The sequence below is a fragment of the Chiloscyllium plagiosum genome, unplaced genomic scaffold (assembly GCF_037043375.1).
Source record: "Chiloscyllium plagiosum isolate Xiang-an unplaced genomic scaffold, Cpla_swu_hap1 HiC_scaffold_71, whole genome shotgun sequence".
NCBI classification, from domain to species: domain Eukaryota; kingdom Metazoa; phylum Chordata; class Chondrichthyes; order Orectolobiformes; family Hemiscylliidae; genus Chiloscyllium; species Chiloscyllium plagiosum.
In genome coordinates, this window is record NW_028270210.1 from 217,951 (window position 1) to 239,022 (window position 21,072).

Sequence of the window (21,072 nt, forward strand, 5' to 3'; positions counted from 1 at the left end):
AGTCTGTGGCACAATCATTTCGTCTGTTCGACTGCTCACGGGAAAGGTAGCGTTGTAAGACACTGCAGAAACGAACGACTTCCTTACTTTTGCTCCGACTGACAATACTCCGGGAAATTTTCCCAGATTCTCAGTTGAGGATTTTTGCAGCTGCAAGTTACCTCAGAAACCCTGTTAATTCGTAAGGTATTGAGCGAATCGCAAAACAGAAAGCATTTAACACGGAACACAAACAAAACTGGCAAACCAAATGCATTTTCAGACACAGCGAGCATGAATGCAAAATGTGAGACAGGCCGGGGGCATGAGTCATAAAGTAATCTCACAACGAACAACAGGGCAATTCCAAACTGCTCTTTCAAACATACTGGAGCCTGAGTGCAGCACCACTTCCCAGACAATGCTGAAAAGAGAGAAAGAAAGAACACAATAAGAATGGGCCATGAAAAAGTGAATTTCACCAATCACAGACTCGATTAGATTACCTTTCCCTTCCGATGTCCGCAGGACGGAAATGAAGGAAATGGGAGAAATTCAATAACATGTGACATCGCAATTCATTGGAACGATTTTCCCATTGGCCAGAAAACAAAATAACGACGAGTCGTGCCACCGCAGGACTTTGTTTCACAACAGCAATGAAATCACAGTCGCCATTCGGTTCCAGTAAACGCTCAACTTGCCTGGGACAGCAGAGCTGTTTGCGATTTTCCACGCGGGAGGCGAACACGATCATGACAGCACAGACATCGGAAAAGTCGGCACTTTCCCACACCACAGTTAATTGCCCAGGAAGCAAACCCAATTTTCTTCGGTTTTCAACAGAAATGCAGCAGGAGTCGAAACAGCATTTTAACAAACTGCGTCGTTGGAAGCGATCAGCAGAAATGGCAGCGGTGGGATTCGAACCCACGCCTCTGTCGAGACTGGAGCCTTAATCCAGCGGCTTAGACCGCTCGGCCACACTACCAGCCAGCCGCGCTGCCCCATTTTCTTGCACTTCCAATTGTGCTCCTGCATAACAACCGATGCAAAGCCACGTGAAAAGGGTTCCATGATCCCTCTCCGACTCGCACAACTGCTGGGATGTGCCCGTCTACAATATCAATTTCGCAGCAGATAATGATAGCCCATCAATCCAGACAACTATCAATGGTAAGCTGAGTCTATCTTCTCAGAATCTTTTCAACTACAAATGTATCTGTGAGTGCGTGAGAACATGCGATCGGTTATGATTTGGTCAAATTACCATGAGCTGCTTGACATTACTGCAATTTCGATTCTTGCTTTGCTAAATGATTTCACCCTTTGATCGAAACAGGACAACTTTCACGTTTACACGGAACATGAAACACACCGGACTACAGGGAAAATGCACAAAGCTGAGCAGGCCGTGTTCCACATCATACCGCACAGCAGAGTTACAGTCACTGTGTCTGTTTTGCAGAATAAGAGTCCCAAAGAATGTTCTGCACCCTAAAACCGGAGGTAGCATTACAATCCGAGAACGACAGATCACATTGTGAGGATGCTCTGACCTCGGAGCCGGTTCGAGATGCCACTTTCCTTGCCTTTTTGCCTTACCCGTGCAATTCGCTGCAGAGATGTTCACACCTGGATATGAGCCACAGGGATACCAACTGAGTCGACGAGAAGCGACTCAATAAATTTTGCTAAACTCCACGGTGCTTATTAGAAATGCAGTTTCTGTTCACATCAATCTAAAAGGCAGTTTCTGAACATAGTAACAGAAGTCAAAAGGTAATTAGCTCACCCCACCCCCACTCCGGAAGAGGTGCTAAGTGCCCTTGAGTGCTTTTTTGTTCTCGATGTGAAGAGCTCTCACGCCTGAGTCACCTTCACACGTCTCTGGTTGCTGAGTGAATCACAAAGAAGGAATTTCACCAGAGCTACAACTGCCTCACTTCTCCACTCGCCCTCCCAGTTTACATTTTCCTGCTCGTCAGTGATTTAAAGAAAACCAAATGGATGCGATGTCATTCTGTAGCCTCTCTGTCGATTCCTCCGTTTCAGTTCCAATGTGGTTAGATCTCGGGGCGCACCTTAATACTAGCGACGCTATCAAAGCACAGGTCCAGAGGTTCCTCTGAGAGTGTAATTTCTTTCATTGCTGTTGCTGGTTGAATGAGCCACTAACGTGCGAACTGCTCCAAAACATGATTCAGGACCTCTGGTAACAACTCTCGCACGTTAAATAACGACAGACAGCTTCCAAATGATGTCCTTCATAGACGACTTTGGGGGTACATTTGACAGACAGACTTGTTCAGGAATCCGCGGTGCGCTGTGACACCAGCGCATCAGCTTCTTCCCTGTCTTGGAAACGGGCCGCCTGCGCAAGGAATGCAAGTGCGGTACTGCTTTTCGTGGAAGGATCAGAAGGCGGTAACTACACTCTCAAACAGAATGGCATATGATCACAATCAGGTTGGAGAAAAACTTTACAATGCTTTGCACAGTAATTAAATAGAGTTGCATTACATTTCACTACGAGAGCAGATTTGTTCAAGTAAATTCGAAGGCAGGTTTGCAGATGGGAAAGCAAGCAAGAAAACTCCGCTCCTGTCCATGTAAAATGCTGCAGTCGAAGAACAAAGCAGTTTCTGCCCAGTTTCGAACTGGGGACCTTTCGCGCGTAAGGCGAACGTGATGACCACTACACTACAGAAACAAGGCGCAGTCGCTACTGCTAAGGCTCAGTGGCACCCAGCACTGAAAGTTGAAGCCATTTTACCTTTCACCTTTCTGTTTCCAATCGCTCGTTGTTTAATGGGACTTCTTTAATTTTGGCTATGTGGTGAGCATGGACGAGATACACCGAAGTATCTGTTTCCACGCGGTGTGCGCCAATAACATTGTGTTGCTTACACCGGCTGTAAAGGATTACTTTTTAGCGGAGCTTGCCGTCGCAGTCTGTGGCACAATCATTTCGTCTGTTCGACTGCTCACGGGAAAGGTAGCGTTGTAAGACACTGCAGAAACGAACGACTTCCTTACTTTTGCTCCGACTGACAATACTCCGGGAAATTTTCCCAGATTCTCAGTTGAGGATTTTTGCAGCTGCAAGTTACCTCAGAAACCCTGTTAATTCGTAAGGTATTGAGCGAATCGCAAAACAGAAAGCATTTAACACGGAACACAAACAAAACTGGCAAACCAAATGCATTTTCAGACACAGCGAGCATGAATGCAAAATGTGAGACAGGCCGGGGGCATGAGTCATAAAGTAATCTCACAACGAACAACAGGGCAATTCCAAACTGCTCTTTCAAACATACTGGAGCCTGAGTGCAGCACCACTTCCCAGACAATGCTGAAAAGAGAGAAAGAAAGAACACAATAAGAATGGGCCATGAAAAAGTGAATTTCACCAATCACAGACTCGATTAGATTACCTTTCCCTTCCGATGTCCGCAGGACGGAAATGAAGGAAATGGGAGAAATTCAATAACATGTGACATCGCAATTCATTGGAACGATTTTCCCATTGGCCAGAAAACAAAATAACGACGAGTCGTGCCACCGCAGGACTTTGTTTCACAACAGCAATGAAATCACAGTCGCCATTCGGTTCCAGTAAACGCTCAACTTGCCTGGGACAGCAGAGCTGTTTGCGATTTTCCACGCGGGAGGCGAACACGATCATGACAGCACAGACATCGGAAAAGTCGGCACTTTCCCACACCACAGTTAATTGCCCAGGAAGCAAACCCAATTTTCTTCGGTTTTCAACAGAAATGCAGCAGGAGTCGAAACAGCATTTTAACAAACTGCGTCGTTGGAAGCGATCAGCAGAAATGGCAGCGATGGGATTCGAACCCACGCCTCTGTCGAGACTGGAGCCTTAATCCAGCGGCTTAGACCGCTCGGCCACACTACCAGCCAGCCGCGCTGCCCCATTTTCTTGCACTTCCAATTGTGCTCCTGCATAACAACCGATGCAAAGCCACGTGAAAAGGGTTCCATGATCCCTCTCCGACTCGCACAACTGCTGGGATGTGCCCGTCTACAATATCAATTTCGCAGCAGATAATGATAGCCCATCAATCCAGACAACTATCAATGGTAAGCTGAGTCTATCTTCTCAGAATCTTTTCAACTACAAATGTATCTGTGAGTGCGTGAGAACATGCGATCGGTTATGATTTGGTCAAATTACCATGAGCTGCTTGACATTACTGCAATTTCGATTCTTGCTTTGCTAAATGATTTCACCCTTTGATCGAAACAGGACAACTTTCACGTTTACACGGAACATGAAACACACCGGACTACAGGGAAAATGCACAAAGCTGAGCAGGCCGTGTTCCACATCATACCGCACAGCAGAGTTACAGTCACTGTGTCTGTTTTGCAGAATAAGAGTCCCAAAGAATGTTCTGCACCCTAAAACCGGAGGTAGCATTACAATCCGAGAACGACAGATCACATTGTGAGGATGCTCTGACCTCGGAGCCGGTTCGAGATGCCACTTTCCTTGCCTTTTTGCCTTACCCGTGCAATTCGCTGCAGAGATGTTCACACCTGGATATGAGCCACAGGGATACCAACTGAGTCGACGAGAAGCGACTCAATAAATTTTGCTAAACTCCACGGTGCTTATTAGAAATGCAGTTTCTGTTCACATCAATCTAAAAGGCAGTTTCTGAACATAGTAACAGAAGTCAAAAGGTAATTAGCTCACCCCACCCCCACTCCGGAAGAGGTGCTAAGTGCCCTTGAGTGCTTTTTTGTTCTCGATGTGAAGAGCTCTCACGCCTGAGTCACCTTCACACGTCTCTGGTTGCTGAGTGAATCACAAAGAAGGAATTTCACCAGAGCTACAACTGCCTCACTTCTCCACTCGCCCTCCCAGTTTACATTTTCCTGCTCGTCAGTGATTTAAAGAAAACCAAATGGATGCGATGTCATTCTGTAGCCTCTCTGTCGATTCCTCCGTTTCAGTTCCAATGTGGTTAGATCTCGGGGCGCACCTTAATACTAGCGACGCTATCAAAGCACAGGTCCAGAGGTTCCTCTGAGAGTGTAATTTCTTTCATTGCTGTTGCTGGTTGAATGAGCCACTAACGTGCGAACTGCTCCAAAACATGATTCAGGACCTCTGGTAACAACTCTCGCACGTTAAATAACGACAGACAGCTTCCAAATGATGTCCTTCATAGACGACTTTGGGGGTACATTTGACAGACAGACTTGTTCAGGAATCCGCGATGCGCTGTGATACCAGCGCATCAGCTTCTTCCCTGTCTTGGAAACGGGCCGCCTGCGCAAGGAATGCAAGTGCGGTACTGCTTTTCGTGGAAGGATCAGAAGGCGGTAACTACACTCTCAAACAGAATGGCATATGATCACAATCAGGTTGGAGAAAAACTTTACAATGCTTTGCACAGTAATTAAATGGAGTTGCATTACATTTCACTACGAGAGCAGATTTGTTCAAGTAAATTCGAAGGCAGGTTTGCAGATGGGAAAGCAAGCAAGAAAACTCCGCTCCTGTCCATGTAAAATGCTGCAGTTGAAGAACAAAGCAGTTTCTGCCCAGTTTCGAACTGGGGACCTTTCGCGCGTAAGGCGAACGTGATGACCACTACACTACAGAAACAAGGCGCAGTCGCTACTGCTAAGGCTCAGTGGCACCCAGCACTGAAAGTTGAAGCCATTTTACCTTTCACCTTTCTGTTTCCAATCGCTCGTTGTTTAATGGGACTTCTTTAATTTTGGCTATGTGGTGAGCATGGACGAGATACACCGAAGTATCTGTTTCCACGCGGTGTGCGCCAATAACATTGTGTTGCTTACACCGGCTGTAAAGGATTACTTTTTAGCGGAGCTTGCCGTCGCAGTCTGTGGCACAATCATTTCGTCTGTTCGACTGCTCACGGGAAAGGTAGCGTTGTAAGACACTGCAGAAACGAACGACTTCCTTACTTTTGCTCCGACTGACCATACTCCGGGAAATTTTCCCAGATTCTCAGTTGAGGATTTTTGCAGCTGCAAGTTACCTCAGAAACCCTGTTAATTCGTAAGGTATTGAGCGAATCGCAAAACAGAAAGCATTTAACACGGAACACAAACAAAACTGGCAAACCAAATGCATTTTCAGACACAGCGAGCATGAATGCAAAATGTGAGACAGGCCGGGGGCATGAGTCATAAAGTAATCTCACAACTAACAACAGGGCAATTCCAAACTGCTCTTTCAAACATACTGGAGCCTGAGTGCACCACCACTTCCCAGACAATGCTGAAAAGAGAGAAAGAAAGAACACAATAAGAATGGGCCATGAAAAAGTGAATTTCACCAATCACAGACTCGATTAGATTACCTTTCCCTTCCGATGTCCGCAGGACGGAAATGAAGGAAATGGGAGAAATTCAATAACATGTGACATCGCAATTCATTGGAACGATTTTCCCATTGGCCAGAAAACAAAATAACGACGAGTCGTGCCACCGCAGGACTTTGTTTCACAACAGCAATGAAATCACAGTCGCCATTCGGTTCCAGTAAACGCTCAACTTGCCTGGGACAGCAGAGCTGTTTGCGATTTTCCACGCGGGAGGCGAACACGATCATGACAGCACAGACATCGGAAAAGTCGGCACTTTCCCACACCACAGTTAATTGCCCAGGAAGCAAACCCAATTTTCTTCGGTTTTCAACAGAAATGCAGCAGGAGTCGAAACAGCATTTTAACAAACTGCGTCGTTGGAAGCGATCAGCAGAAATGGCAGCGGTGGGATTCGAACCCACGCCTCTGTCGAGACTGGAGCCTTAATCCAGCGGCTTAGACCGCTCGGCCACACTACCAGCCAGCCGCGCTGCCCCATTTTCTTGCACTTCCAATTGTGCTCCTGCATAACAACCGATGCAAAGCCACGTGAAAAGGGTTCCATGATCCCTCTCCGACTCGCACAACTGCTGGGATGTGCCCGTCTACAATATCAATTTCGCAGCAGATAATGATAGCCCATCAATCCAGACAACTATCAATGGTAAGCTGAGTCTATCTTCTCAGAATCTTTTCAACTACAAATGTATCTGTGAGTGCGTGAGAACATGCGATCGGTTATGATTTGGTCAAATTACCATGAGCTGCTTGACATTACTGCAATTTCGATTCTTGCTTTGCTAAATGATTTCACCCTTTGATCGAAACAGGACAACTTTCACGTTTACACGGAACATGAAACACACCGGACTACAGGGAAAATGCACAAAGCTGAGCAGGCCGTGTTCCACATCATACCGCACAGCAGAGTTACAGTCACTGTGTCTGTTTTGCAGAATAAGAGTCCCAAAGAATGTTCTGCACCCTAAAACCGGAGGTAGCATTACAATCCGAGAACGACAGATCACATTGTGAGGATGCTCTGACCTCGGAGCCGGTTCGAGATGCCACTTTCCTTGCCTTTTTGCCTTACCCGTGCAATTCGCTGCAGAGATGTTCACACCTGGATATGAGCCACAGGGATACCAACTGAGTCGACGAGAAGCGACTCAATAAATTTTGCTAAACTCCACGGTGCTTATTAGAAATGCAGTTTCTGTTCACATCAATCTAAAAGGCAGTTTCTGAACATAGTAACAGAAGTCAAAAGGTAATTAGCTCACCCCACCCCCACTCCGGAAGAGGTGCTAAGTGCCCTTGAGTGCTTTTTTGTTCTCGATGTGAAGAGCTCTCACGCCTGAGTCACCTTCACACGTCTCTGGTTGCTGAGTGAATCACAAAGAAGGAATTTCACCAGAGCTACAACTGCCTCACTTCTCCACTCGCCCTCCCAGTTTACATTTTCCTGCTCGTCAGTGATTTAAAGAAAACCAAATGGATGCGATGTCATTCTGTAGCCTCTCTGTCGATTCCTCCGTTTCAGTTCCAATGTGGTTAGATCTCGGGGCGCACCTTAATACTAGCGACGCTATCAAAGCACAGGTCCAGAGGTTCCTCTGAGAGTGTAATTTCTTTCATTGCTGTTGCTGGTTGAATGAGCCACTAACGTGCGAACTGCTCCAAAACATGATTCAGGACCTCTGGTAACAACTCTCGCACGTTAAATAACGACAGACAGCTTCCAAATGATGTCCTTCATAGACGACTTTGGGGGTACATTTGACAGACAGACTTGTTCAGGAATCCGCGGTGCGCTGTGACACCAGCGCATCAGCTTCTTCCCTGTCTTGGAAACGGGCCGCCTGCGCAAGGAATGCAAGTGCGGTACTGCTTTTCGTGGAAGGATCAGAAGGCGGTAACTACACTCTCAAACAGAATGGCATATGATCACAATCAGGTTGGAGAAAAACTTTACAATGCTTTGCACAGTAATTAAATGGAGTTGCATTACATTTCACTACGAGAGCAGATTTGTTCAAGTAAATTCGAAGGCAGGTTTGCAGATGGGAAAGCAAGCAAGAAAACTCCGCTCCTGTCCATGTAAAATGCTGCAGTTGAAGAACAAAGCAGTTTCTGCCCAGTTTCGAACTGGGGACTTTTCGCGCGTAAGGCGAACGTGATGACCACTACACTACAGAAACAAGGCGCAGTCGCTACTGCTAAGGCTCAGTGGCACCCAGCACTGAAAGTTGAAGCCATTTTACCTTTCACCTTTCTGTTTCCAATCGCTCGTTGTCTAATGGGACTTCTTTAATTTTGGCTATGTGGTGAGCATGGACGAGATACACCGAAGTATCTGTTTCCACGCGGTGTGCGCCAATAACATTGTGTTGCTTACACCGGCTGTAAAGGATTACTTTTTAGCGGAGCTTGCCGTCGCAGTCTGTGGCACAATCATTTCGTCTGTTCGACTGCTCACGGGAAAGGTAGCGTTGTAAGACACTGCAGAAACGAACGACTTCCTTACTTTTGCTCCGACTGACCATACTCCGGGAAATTTTCCCAGATTCTCAGTTGAGGATTTTTGCAGCTGCAAGTTACCTCAGAAACCCTGTTAATTCGTAAGGTATTGAGCGAATCGCAAAACAGAAAGCATTTAACACGGAACACAAACAAAACTGGCAAACCAAATGCATTTTCAGACACAGCGAGCATGAATGCAAAATGTGAGACAGGCCGGGGGCATGAGTCATAAAGTAATCTCACAACTAACAACAGGGCAATTCCAAACTGCTCTTTCAAACATACTGGAGCCTGAGTGCACCACCACTTCCCAGACAATGCTGAAAAGAGAGAAAGAAAGAACACAATAAGAATGGGCCATGAAAAAGTGAATTTCACCAATCACAGACTCGATTAGATTACCTTTCCCTTCCGATGTCCGCAGGACGGAAATGAAGGAAATGGGAGAAATTCAATAACATGTGACATCGCAATTCATTGGAACGATTTTCCCATTGGCCAGAAAACAAAATAACGACGAGTCGTGCCACCGCAGGACTTTGTTTCACAACAGCAATGAAATCACAGTCGCCATTCGGTTCCAGTAAACGCTCAACTTGCCTGGGACAGCAGAGCTGTTTGCGATTTTCCACGCGGGAGGCGAACACGATCATGACAGCACAGACATCGGAAAAGTCGGCACTTTCCCACACCACAGTTAATTGCCCAGGAAGCAAACCCAATTTTCTTCGGTTTTCAACAGAAATGCAGCAGGAGTCGAAACAGCATTTTAACAAACTGCGTCGTTGGAAGCGATCAGCAGAAATGGCAGCGGTGGGATTCGAACCCACGCCTCTGTCGAGACTGGAGCCTTAATCCAGCGGCTTAGACCGCTCGGCCACACTACCAGCCAGCCGCGCTGCCCCATTTTCTTGCACTTCCAATTGTGCTCCTGCATAACAACCGATGCAAAGCCACGTGAAAAGGGTTCCATGATCCCTCTCCGACTCGCACAACTGCTGGGATGTGCCCGTCTACAATATCAATTTCGCAGCAGATAATGATAGCCCATCAATCCAGACAACTATCAATGGTAAGCTGAGTCTATCTTCTCAGAATCTTTTCAACTACAAATGTATCTGTGAGTGCGTGAGAACATGCGATCGGTTATGATTTGGTCAAATTATCATGAGCTGCTTGACATTACTGCAATTTCGATTCTTGCTTTGCTAAATGATTTCACCCTTTGATCGAAACAGGACAACTTTCACGTTTACACGGAACATGAAACACACCGGACTACAGGGAAAATGCACAAAGCTGAGCAGGCCGTGTTCCACATCATACCGCACAGCAGAGTTACAGTCACTGTGTCTGTTTTGCAGAATAAGAGTCCCAAAGAATGTTCTCCACCCTAAAACCGGAGGTAGCATTACAATCCGAGAACGACAGATCACATTGTGAGGATGCTCTGACCTCGGAGCCGGTTCGAGATGCCACTTTCCTTGCCTTTTTGCCTTACCCGTGCAATTCGCTGCAGAGATGTTCACACCTGGAAAAGAGCCACAGGGATACCAACTGAGTCGACGAGAAGCGACTCAATAAATTTTGCTAAACTCCACGGTGCTTATTAGAAATGCAGTTTCTGTTCACATCAATCTAAAAGGCAGTTTCTGAACATAGTAACAGAAGTCAAAAGGTAATTAGCTCACCCCACCCCCACTCCGGAAGAGGTGCTAAGTGCCCTTGAGTGCTTTTTTGTTCTCGATGTGAAGAGCTCTCACGCCTGAGTCACCTTCACACGTCTCTGGTTGCTGAGTGAATCACAAAGAAGGAATTTCACCAGAGCTACAACTGCCTCACTTCTCCACTCGCCCTCCCAGTTTACATTTTCCTGCTCGTCAGTGATTTAAAGAAAACCAAATGGATGCGATGTCATTCTGTAGCCTCTCTGTCGATTCCTCCGTTTCAGTTCCAATGTGGTTAGATCTCGGGGCGCACCTTAATACTAGCGACGCTATCAAAGCACAGGTCCAGAGGTTCCTCTGAGAGTGTAATTTCTTTCATTGCTGTTGCTGGTTGAATGAGCCACTAACGTGCGAACTGCTCCAAAACATGATTCAGGACCTCTGGTAACAACTCTCGCACGTTAAATAACGACAGACAGCTTCCAAATGATGTCCTTCATAGACGACTTTGGGGGTACATTTGACAGACAGACTTGTTCAGGAATCCGCGGTGCGCTGTGACACCAGCGCATCAGCTTCTTCCCTGTCTTGGAAACGGGCCGCCTGCGCAAGGAATGCAAGTGCGGTACTGCTTTTCGTGGAAGGATCAGAAGGCGGTAACTACACTCTCAAACAGAATGGCATATGATCACAATCAGGTTGGAGAAAAACTTTACAATGCTTTGCACAGTAATTAAATGGAGTTGCATTACATTTCACTACGAGAGCAGATTTGTTCAAGTAAATTCGAAGGCAGGTTTGCAGATGGGAAAGCAAGCAAGAAAACTCCGCTCCTGTCCATGTAAAATGCTGCAGTTGAAGAACAAAGCAGTTTCTGCCCAGTTTCGAACTGGGGACCTTTCGCGCGTAAGGCGAACGTGATGACCACTACACTACAGAAACAAGGCGCAGTCGCTACTGCTAAGGCTCAGTGGCACCCAGCACTGAAAGTTGAAGCCATTTTACCTTTCACCTTTCTGTTTCCAATCGCTCGTTGTTTAATGGGACTTCTTTAATTTTGGCTATGTGGTGAGCATGGACGAGATACACCGAAGTATCTGTTTCCACGCGGTGTGCGCCAATAACATTGTGTTGCTTACACCGGCTGTAAAGGATTACTTTTTAGCGGAGCTTGCCGTCGCAGTCTGTGGCACAATCATTTCGTCTGTTCGACTGCTCACGGGAAAGGTAGCGTTGTAAGACACTGCAGAAACGAACGACTTCCTTACTTTTGCTCCGACTGACCATACTCCGGGAAATTTTCCCAGATTCTCAGTTGAGGATTTTTGCAGCTGCAAGTTACCTCAGAAACCCTGTTAATTCGTAAGGTATTGAGCGAATCGCAAAACAGAAAGCATTTAACACGGAACACAAACAAAACTGGCAAACCAAATGCATTTTCAGACACAGCGAGCATGAATGCAAAATGTGAGACAGGCCGGGGGCATGAGTCATAAAGTAATCTCACAACTAACAACAGGGCAATTCCAAACTGCTCTTTCAAACATACTGGAGCCTGAGTGCACCACCACTTCCCAGACAATGCTGAAAAGAGAGAAAGAAAGAACACAATAAGAATGGGCCATGAAAAAGTGAATTTCACCAATCACAGACTCGATTAGATTACCTTTCCCTTCCGATGTCCGCAGGACGGAAATGAAGGAAATGGGAGAAATTCAATAACATGTGACATCGCAATTCATTGGAACGATTTTCCCATTGGCCAGAAAACAAAATAACGACGAGTCGTGCCACCGCAGGACTTTGTTTCACAACAGCAATGAAATCACAGTCGCCATTCGGTTCCAGTAAACGCTCAACTTGCCTGGGACAGCAGAGCTGTTTGCGATTTTCCACGCGGGAGGCGAACACGATCATGACAGCACAGACATCGGAAAAGTCGGCACTTTCCCACACCACAGTTAATTGCCCAGGAAGCAAACCCAATTTTCTTCGGTTTTCAACAGAAATGCAGCAGGAGTCGAAACAGCATTTTAACAAACTGCGTCGTTGGAAGCGATCAGCAGAAATGGCAGCGGTGGGATTCGAACCCACGCCTCTGTCGAGACTGGAGCCTTAATCCAGCGGCTTAGACCGCTCGGCCACACTACCAGCCAGCCGCGCTGCCCCATTTTCTTGCACTTCCAATTGTGCTCCTGCATAACAACCGATGCAAAGCCACGTGAAAAGGGTTCCATGATCCCTCTCCGACTCGCACAACTGCTGGGATGTGCCCGTCTACAATATCAATTTCGCAGCAGATAATGATAGCCCATCAATCCAGACAACTATCAATGGTAAGCTGAGTCTATCTTCTCAGAATCTTTTCAACTACAAATGTATCTGTGAGTGCGTGAGAACATGCGATCGGTTATGATTTGGTCAAATTACCATGAGCTGCTTGACATTACTGCAATTTCGATTCTTGCTTTGCTAAATGATTTCACCCTTTGATCGAAACAGGACAACTTTCACGTTTACACGGAACATGAAACACACCGGACTACAGGGAAAATGCACAAAGCTGAGCAGGCCGTGTTCCACATCATACCGCACAGCAGAGTTACAGTCACTGTGTCTGTTTTGCAGAATAAGAGTCCCAAAGAATGTTCTCCACCCTAAAACCGGAGGTAGCATTACAATCCGAGAACGACAGATCACATTGTGAGGATGCTCTGACCTCGGAGCCGGTTCGAGATGCCACTTTCCTTGCCTTTTTGCCTTACCCGTGCAATTCGCTGCAGAGATGTTCACACCTGGATATGAGCCACAGGGATACCAACTGAGTCGACGAGAAGCGACTCAATAAATTTTGCTAAACTCCACGGTGCTTATTAGAAATGCAGTTTCTGTTCACATCAATCTAAAAGGCAGTTTCTGAACATAGTAACAGAAGTCAAAAGGTAATTAGCTCACCCCACCCCCACTCCGGAAGAGGTGCTAAGTGCCCTTGAGTGCTTTTTTGTTCTCGATGTGAAGAGCTCTCACGCCTGAGTCACCTTCACACGTCTCTGGTTGCTGAGTGAATCACAAAGAAGGAATTTCACCAGAGCTACAACTGCCTCACTTCTCCACTCGCCCTCCCAGTTTACATTTTCCTGCTCGTCAGTGATTTAAAGAAAACCAAATGGATGCGATGTCATTCTGTAGCCTCTCTGTCGATTCCTCCGTTTCAGTTCCAATGTGGTTAGATCTCGGGGCGCACCTTAATACTAGCGACGCTATCAAAGCACAGGTCCAGAGGTTCCTCTGAGAGTGTAATTTCTTTCATTGCTGTTGCTGGTTGAATGAGCCACTAACGTGCGAACTGCTCCAAAACATGATTCAGGACCTCTGGTAACAACTCTCGCACGTTAAATAACGACAGACAGCTTCCAAATGATGTCCTTCATAGACGACTTTGGGGGTACATTTGACAGACAGACTTGTTCAGGAATCCGCGGTGCGCTGTGACACCAGCGCATCAGCTTCTTCCCTGTCTTGGAAACGGGCCGCCTGCGCAAGGAATGCAAGTGCGGTACTGCTTTTCGTGGAAGGATCAGAAGGCGGTAACTACACTCTCAAACAGAATGGCATATGATCACAATCAGGTTGGAGAAAAACTTTACAATGCTTTGCACAGTAATTAAATGGAGTTGCATTACATTTCACTACGAGAGCAGATTTGTTCAAGTAAATTCGAAGGCAGGTTTGCAGATGGGAAAGCAAGCAAGAAAACTCCGCTCCTGTCCATGTAAAATGCTGCAGTTGAAGAACAAAGCAGTTTCTGCCCAGTTTCGAACTGGGGACTTTTCGCGCGTAAGGCGAACGTGATGACCACTACACTACAGAAACAAGGCGCAGTCGCTACTGCTAAGGCTCAGTGGCACCCAGCACTGAAAGTTGAAGCCATTTTACCTTTCACCTTTCTGTTTCCAATCGCTCGTTGTCTAATGGGACTTCTTTAATTTTGGCTATGTGGTGAGCATGGACGAGATACACCGAAGTATCTGTTTCCACGCGGTGTGCGCCAATAACATTGTGTTGCTTACACCGGCTGTAAAGGATTACTTTTTAGCGGAGCTTGCCGTCGCAGTCTGTGGCACAATCATTTCGTCTGTTCGACTGCTCACGGGAAAGGTAGCGTTGTAAGACACTGCAGAAACGAACGACTTCCTTACTTTTGCTCCGACTGACCATACTCCGGGAAATTTTCCCAGATTCTCAGTTGAGGATTTTTGCAGCTGCAAGTTACCTCAGAAACCCTGTTAATTCGTAAGGTATTGAGCGAATCGCAAAACAGAAAGCATTTAACACGGAACACAAACAAAACTGGCAAACCAAATGCATTTTCAGACACAGCGAGCATGAATGCAAAATGTGAGACAGGCCGGGGGCATGAGTCATAAAGTAATCTCACAACTAACAACAGGGCAATTCCAAACTGCTCTTTCAAACATACTGGAGCCTGAGTGCACCACCACTTCCCAGACAATGCTGAAAAGAGAGAAAGAAAGAACACAATAAGAATGGGCCATGAAAAAGTGAATTTCACCAATCACAGACTCGATTAGATTACCTTTCCCTTCCGATGTCCGCAGGACGGAAATGAAGGAAATGGGAGAAATTCAATAACATGTGACATCGCAATTCATTGGAACGATTTTCCCATTGGCCAGAAAACAAAATAACGACGAGTCGTGCCACCGCAGGACTTTGTTTCACAACAGCAATGAAATCACAGTCGCCATTCGGTTCCAGTAAACGCTCAACTTGCCTGGGACAGCAGAGCTGTTTGCGATTTTCCACGCGGGAGGCGAACACGATCATGACAGCACAGACATCGGAAAAGTCGGCACTTTCCCACACCACAGTTAATTGCCCAGGAAGCAAACCCAATTTTCTTCGGTTTTCAACAGAAATGCAGCAGGAGTCGAAACAGCATTTTAACAAACTGCGTCGTTGGAAGCGATCAGCAGAAATGGCAGCGGTGGGATTCGAACCCACGCCTCTGTCGAGACTGGAGCCTTAATCCAGCGGCTTAGACCGCTCGGCCACACTACCAGCCAGCCGCGCTGCCCCATTTTCTTGCACTTCCAATTGTGCTCCTGCATAACAACCGATGCAAAGCCACGTGAAAAGGGTTCCATGATCCCTCTCCGACTCGCACAACTGCTGGGATGTGCCCGTCTACAATATCAATTTCGCAGCAGATAATGATAGCCCATCAATCCAGACAACTATCAATGGTAAGCTGAGTCTATCTTCTCAGAATCTTTTCAACTACAAATGTATCTGTGAGTGCGTGAGAACATGCGATCGGTTATGATTTGGTCAAATTATCATGAGCTGCTTGACATTACTGCAATTTCGATTCTTGCTTTGCTAAATGATTTCACCCTTTGATCGAAACAGGACAACTTTCACGTTTACACGGAACATGAAACACACCGGACTACAGGGAAAATGCACAAAGCTGAGCAGGCCGTGTTCCACATCATACCGCACAGCAGAGTTACAGTCACTGTGTCTGTTTTGCAGAATAAGAGTCCCAAAGAATGTTCTCCACCCTAAAACCGGAGGTAGCATTACAATCCGAGAACGACAGATCACATTGTGAGGATGCTCTGACCTCGGAGCCGGTTCGAGATGCCACTTTCCTTGCCTTTTTGCCTTACCCGTGCAATTCGCTGCAGAGATGTTCACACCTGGAAAAGAGCCACAGGGATACCAACTGAGTCGACGAGAAGCGACTCAATAAATTTTGCTAAACTCCACGGTGCTTATTAGAAATGCAGTTTCTGTTCACATCAATCTAAAAGGCAGTTTCTGAACATAGTAACAGAAGTCAAAAGGTAATTAGCTCACCCCACCCCCACTCCGGAAGAGGTGCTAAGTGCCCTTGAGTGCTTTTTTGTTCTCGATGTGAAGAGCTCTCACGCCTGAGTCACCTTCACACGTCTCTGGTTGCTGAGTGAATCACAAAGAAGGAATTTCACCAGAGCTACAACTGCCTCACTTCTCCACTCGCCCTCCCAGTTTACATTTTCCTGCTCGTCAGTGATTTAAAGAAAACCAAATGGATGCGATGTCATTCTGTAGCCTCTCTGTCGATTCCTCCGTTTCAGTTCCAATGTGGTTAGATCTCGGGGCGCACCTTAATACTAGCGACGCTATCAAAGCACAGGTCCAGAGGTTCCTCTGAGAGTGTAATTTCTTTCATTGCTGTTGCTGGTTGAATGAGCCACTAACGTGCGAACTGCTCCAAAACATGATTCAGGACCTCTGGTAACAACTCTCGCACGTTAAATAACGACAGACAGCTTCCAAATGATGTCCTTCATAGACGACTTTGGGGGTACATTTGACAGACAGACTTGTTCAGGAATCCGCGGTGCGCTGTGACACCAGCGCATCAGCTTCTTCCCTGTCTTGGAAACGGGCCGCCTGCGCAAGGAATGCAAGTGCGGTACTGCTTTTCGTGGAAGGATCAGAAGGCGGTAACTACACTCTCAAACAGAATGGCATATGATCACAATCAGGTTGGAGAAAAACTTTACAATGCTTTGCACAGTAATTAAATGGAGTTGCATTACATTTCACTACGAGAGCAGATTTGTTCAAGTAAATTCGAAGGCAGGTTTGCAGATGGGAAAGCAAGCAAGAAAACTCCGCTCCTGTCCATGTAAAATGCTGCAGTTGAAGAACAAAGCAGTTTCTGCCCAGTTTCGAACTGGGGACCTTTCGCGCGTAAGGCGAACGTGATGACCACTACACTACAGAAACAAGGCGCAGTCGCTACTGCTAAGGCTCAGTGGCACCCAGCACTGAAAGTTGAAGCCATTTTACCTTTCACCTTTCTGTTTCCAATCGCTCGTTGTTTAATGGGACTTCTTTAATTTTGGCTATGTGGTGAGCATGGACGAGATACACCGAAGTATCTGTTTCCACGCGGTGTGCGCCAATAACATTGTGTTGCTTACACCGGCTGTAAAGGATTACTTTTTAGCGGAGCTTGCCGTCGCAGTCTGTGGCACAATCATTTCGTCTGTTCGACTGCTCACGGGAAAGGTAGCGTTGTAAGACACTGCAGAAACGAACGACTTCCTTACTTTTGCTCCGACTGACCATACTCCGGGAAATTTTCCCAGATTCTCAGTTGAGGATTTTTGCAGCTGCAAGTTACCTCAGAAACCCTGTTAATTCGTAAGGTATTGAGCGAATCGCAAAACAGAAAGCATTTAACACGGAACACAAACAAAACTGGCAAACCAAATGCATTTTCAGACACAGCGAGCATGAATGCAAAATGTGAGACAGGCCGGGGGCATGAGTCATAAAGTAATCTCACAACTAACAACAGGGCAATTCCAAACTGCTCTTTCAAACATACTGGAGCCTGAGTGCACCACCACTTCCCAGACAATGCTGAAAAGAGAGAAAGAAAGAACACAATAAGAATGGGCCATGAAAAAGTGAATTTCACCAATCACAGACTCGATTAGATTACCTTTCCCTTCCGATGTCCGCAGGACGGAAATGAAGGAAATGGGAGAAATTCAATAACATGTGACATCGCAATTCATTGGAACGATTTTCCCATTGGCCAGAAAACAAAATAACGACGAGTCGTGCCACCGCAGGACTTTGTTTCACAACAGCAATGAAATCACAGTCGCCATTCGGTTCCAGTAAACGCTCAACTTGCCTGGGACAGCAGAGCTGTTTGCGATTTTCCACGCGGGAGGCGAACACGATCATGACAGCACAGACATCGGAAAAGTCGGCACTTTCCCACACCACAGTTAATTGCCCAGGAAGCAAACCCAATTTTCTTCGGTTTTCAACAGAAATGCAGCAGGAGTCGAAACAGCATTTTAACAAACTGCGTCGTTGGAAGCGATCAGCAGAAATGGCAGCGGTGGGATTCGAACCCACGCCTCTGTCGAGACTGGAGCCTTAATCCAGCGGCTTAGACCGCTCGGCCACACTACCAGCCAGCCGCGCTGCCCCATTTTCTTGCACTTCCAATTGTGCTCCTGCATAACAACCGATGCAAAGCCACGTGAAAAGGGTTCCATGATCCCTCTCCGACTCGCACAACTGCTGGGATGTGCCCGTCTACAATATCAATTTCGCAGCAGATAATGATAGCCCATCAATCCAGACAACTATCAATGGTAAGCTGAGTCTATCTTCTCAGAATCTTTTCAACTACAAATGTATCTGTGAGTGCGTGAGAACATGCGATCGGTTATGATTTGGTCAAATTACCATGAGCTGCTTGACATTACTGCAATTTCGATTCTTGCTTTGCTAAATGATTTCACCCTTTGATCGAAACAGGACAACTTTCACGTTTACACGGAACATGAAACACACCGGACTACAGGGAAAATGCACAAAGCTGAGCAGGCCGTGTTCCACATCATACCGCACAGCAGAGTTACAGTCACTGTGTCTGTTTTGCAGAATAAGAGTCCCAAAGAATGTTCTCCACCCTAAAACCGGAGGTAGCATTACAATCCGAGAACGACAGATCACATTGTGAGGATGCTCTGACCTCGGAGCCGGTTCGAGATGCCACTTTCCTTGCCTTTTTGCCTTACCCGTGCAATTCGCTGCAGAGATGTTCACACCTGGATATGAGCCACAGGGATACCAACTGAGTCGACGAGAAGCGACTCAATAAATTTTGCTAAACTCCACGGTGCTTATTAGAAATGCAGTTTCTGTTCACATCAATCTAAAAGGCAGTTTCTGAACATAGTAACAGAAGTCAAAAGGTAATTAGCTCACCCCACCCCCACTCCGGAAGAGGTGCTAAGTGCCCTTGAGTGCTTTTTTGTTCTCGATGTGAAGAGCTCTCACGCCTGAGTCACCTTCACACGTCTCTGGTTGCTGAGTGAATCACAAAGAAGGAATTTCACCAGAGCTACAACTGCCTCACTTCTCCACTCGCCCTCCCAGTTTACATTTTCCTGCTCGTCAGTGATTTAAAGAAAACCAAATGGATGCGATGTCATTCTGTAGCCTCTCTGTCGATTCCTCCGTTTCAGTTCCAATGTGGTTAGATCTCGGGGCGCACCTTAATACTAGCGACGCTATCAAAGCACAGGTCCAGAGGTTCCTCTGAGAGTGTAATTTCTTTCATTGCTGTTGCTGGTTGAATGAGCCACTAACGTGCGAACTGCTCCAAAACATGATTCAGGACCTCTGGTAACAACTCTCGCACGTTAAATAACGACAGACAGCTTCCAAATGATGTCCTTCATAGACGACTTTGGGGGTACATTTGACAGACAGACTTGTTCAGGAATCCGCGGTGCGCTGTGACACCAGCGCATCAGCTTCTTCCCTGTCTTGGAAACGGGCCGCCTGCGCAAGGAATGCAAGTGCGGTACTGCTTTTCGTGGAAGGATCAGAAGGCGGTAACTACACTCTCAAACAGAATGGCATATGATCACAATCAGGTTGGAGAAAAACTTTACAATGCTTTGCACAGTAATTAAATGGAGTTGCATTACATTTCACTACGAGAGCAGATTTGTTCAAGTAAATTCGAAGGCAGGTTTGCAGATGGGAAAGCAAGCAAGAAAACTCCGCTCCTGTCCATGTAAAATGCTGCAGTTGAAGAACAAAGCAGTTTCTGCCCAGTTTCGAACTGGGGACCTTTCGCGCGTAAGGCGAACGTGATGACCACTACACTACAGAAACAAGGCGCAGTCGCTACTGCTAAGGCTCAGTGGCACCCAGCACTGAAAGTTGAAGCCATTTTACCTTTCACCTTTCTGTTTCCAATCGCTCGTTGTTTAATGGGACTTCTTTAATTTTGGCTATGTGGTGAGCATGGACGAGATACACCGAAGTATCTGTTTCCACGCGGTGTGCGCCAATAACATTGTGTTGCTTACACCGGCTGTAAAGGATTACTTTTTAGCGGAGCTTGCCGTCGCAGTCTGTGGCACAATCATTTCGTCTGTTCGACTGCTCACGGGAAAGGTAGCGTTGTAAGACACTGCAGAAACGAACGACTTCCTTACTTTTGCTCCGACTGACCATACTCCGGGAAATTTTCCCAGATTCTCAGTTGAGGATTTTTGCAGCTGCAAGTTACCTCAGAAACCCTGTTAATTCGTAAGGTATTGAGCGAATCGCAAAACAGAAAGCATTTAACACGGAACACAAACAAAACTGGCAAACCAAATGCATTTTCAGACACAGCGAGCATGAATGCAAAATGTGAGACAGGCCGGGGGCATGAGTCATAAAGTAATCTCACAACTAACAACAGGGCAATTCCAAACTGCTCTTTCAAACATACTGGAGCCTGAGTGCACCACCACTTCCCAGACAATGCTGAAAAGAGAGAAAGAAAGAACACAATAAGAATGGGCCATGAAAAAGTGAATTTCACCAATCACAGACTCGATTAGATTACCTTTCCCTTCCGATGTCCGCAGGACGGAAATGAAGGAAATGGGAGAAATTCAATAACATGTGACATCGCA

General features: G+C 46.4%; 5 non-coding genes across 5 annotated transcripts; all 5 read right to left on the reverse strand.

The window, feature by feature from the left end:
• Window positions 1-2,619: 2,619 nt before the first annotated feature.
• On the reverse strand, window positions 2,620-2,692 carry trnav-uac (transfer RNA valine (anticodon UAC)). Its single transcript has one exon. It is a non-coding gene; the product is annotated as a tRNA-Val (tRNA).
• A 2,858-nt stretch (window positions 2,693-5,550) lies between these two features.
• trnav-uac (transfer RNA valine (anticodon UAC)) lies at window positions 5,551-5,623 on the reverse strand. The gene has a single exon. It is a non-coding gene; the product is annotated as a tRNA-Val (tRNA).
• Window positions 5,624-11,412: 5,789 nt separating this feature from the next.
• Window positions 11,413-11,485, reverse strand: trnav-uac (transfer RNA valine (anticodon UAC)). Its single transcript has one exon. It is a non-coding gene; the product is annotated as a tRNA-Val (tRNA).
• Window positions 11,486-17,274: 5,789 nt separating this feature from the next.
• On the reverse strand, window positions 17,275-17,347 carry trnav-uac (transfer RNA valine (anticodon UAC)). The gene has a single exon. It is a non-coding gene; the product is annotated as a tRNA-Val (tRNA).
• Window positions 17,348-20,205: 2,858 nt separating this feature from the next.
• Window positions 20,206-20,278, reverse strand: trnav-uac (transfer RNA valine (anticodon UAC)). The gene has a single exon. It is a non-coding gene; the product is annotated as a tRNA-Val (tRNA).
• Window positions 20,279-21,072: the final 794 nt, after the last annotated feature.